General features: G+C 38.3%; 1 protein-coding gene across 4 annotated transcripts in view; it reads right to left on the reverse strand.

The window, feature by feature from the left end:
• The window catches only part of LOC106529643 (voltage-dependent L-type calcium channel subunit beta-4), a 26802-nt gene that overhangs the window by 14200 nt on the left and 10587 nt on the right, over nt 1-2015 (reverse strand). The window lies entirely within an intron of this gene.

Here is a 2015-nt window from a genome sequence, read left to right on the forward strand (position 1 = left end):
TATATATATATATATACTGGAATAGAAATTATTAGGTTTTTGTTGTTGTTGTTTTTTACTTTGAACCCAGAACAGTAAGATACAGTATGAACACTGCATACTTATGTATTTGTTTATTTATTGCAAATCATATCATCATCGCAATAGTAAGCAGTGCTGTCGCACATCCCAGGTTTTCCTGATATGTGCAGCCATACTATTTAGTTACAGTTTTGGGGTTGAATTCTCACTACACAAGACKCAACAAACCTTTTTGTTGTCTCAATGACAAACGTCTCAAGCTAAAACCCCATTGCATTTGGCCCAAAAGTGAAAGCAGATGTTTAAATCCAGTAGTAGGCATTTGCACTTGGCCAAGAAGAAAAAGAAAAAAAGAATAAGATCGAGAACTGCCAACATGGATTCTTTTAATTTAAAACTTGGTGGGCTGGATGGAAGGAGCTCCTGAACCAGATATGATCCAGGGACCAGCAGCTGACATGCACTGCAACATAGTGCATATTTACTGCATTTTGATAAATACACTATGGGTTCTGTATTAAAGTACTTTTTCACAATATTAAGACTAATGATGATATTGGAGTTGCATGTCTACTCTCCTCTGTGAGACTCTGACAAAAGGCCACAGCTAAAGTGCTTCTGTCTAGTAAGATTACTATGTGGAGCAGAGAGAACCGAGGACGTGAGGACCAGTTAACTCTGGATGACAGAACACTCGGGACCAATTATACACACAAGGAAACGAARGAGGCTGATAGGTGTGCTAATTAACCGTTTGACTGTGTGGTCAGCAAACAGGTGAATCACAAGCACACCGACATTAGAGAAGTGATTCTTGCTGGAGGCGTGGCCTCTGTTGAAGTTTAAAATGATTGGATTGGTTGGCTGTGAAGGAAGCTAACCGGAAATCGTGTGCTGTAAACAACCCTACTGAGAGGAGAAAAGTACCAAGCCAAATGAGACGACTGTAAATGAGAGCTGCTGCTTTGTCAGACTAATTTAATTTAATTTGGAAGCCTTACAGACTGGCTTCATTCACTTCCTCCACTGCTGTATGCTAAACTAACTAGCAGACACTGTGCAGAGAATCAAGGTTCTGTTCTCTGATTGGCCCGGATGAAAATTTTCCCTAAGAAATCCTTGTCTATGGGAGAAGTCCCAGACGGAGCAGTGAAGCAAAACTAGAACTGAGCAGAACTGCGTAGGAAGGCAAGGGCCAGGCTAGGTCTGCTCAGGAACAGAAACTGATATTTTAAAAAGTTTACAATATCACACATACGTTTCATTTTATACCCGTACTGTAATGCTACAATACTCAGCTCCCAGTATTAACACCTAAATGGGAAACTAACATAAGGAACACTGTTGGTCTCAGTGGTGTCCTGTCAGGATTTATACCCAAACACATAAAACACACAAATAGCAATAATCTAAGTAAAGACTATGAAACACCCATCTTACAGTTTTATTCAGCATTTCTGTTTTTGTTAATTAAAGACTTGTGTGTACAGGAAAAATACTTTTTGATCTAGGTCAGCAGGGTATGAGATATTTTCCTGACCCACTGACATCATCTTTACTGTGACGACTCTGTTCTTTTTGTTCAACACATAAGGATGTTTTAGCCAGGACAAGATCATTGTTATTTATCTTGACCCAGTACAGTCTTTGTTTAAGATAGCATTTGTATGTTGAAACAGTATGAAGAGTTAGCCACTAGATCTGCCTGTTAGCACACACTTTGACAGAGAGCCTGATGGATCTGTGWTGATTTCTGTGTTCCTGTTTATTGCAATAAAACTGTTGATCATTCTACGTAGCAACTTTATCCTTTAAATCACACATTTCTTTTTCTTGCTAATAAATATTTCCACAAATAAAAGGTCATAAAGTGACAAAAGTTGTTGTAATTTTGAATCCAAGACTATTTCTCCAAACGTCTCCACCAACTAACAAAACACCCCTCAAACTCATTTTTAAATAATCTTTTAAGAGGAAAAAACAAACCATAAGAC

The sequence above is a fragment of the Austrofundulus limnaeus genome, unplaced genomic scaffold (assembly GCF_001266775.1).
Source record: "Austrofundulus limnaeus strain Quisiro unplaced genomic scaffold, Austrofundulus_limnaeus-1.0 Scaffold457, whole genome shotgun sequence".
NCBI lineage: Eukaryota > Metazoa > Chordata > Actinopteri > Cyprinodontiformes > Rivulidae > Austrofundulus > Austrofundulus limnaeus.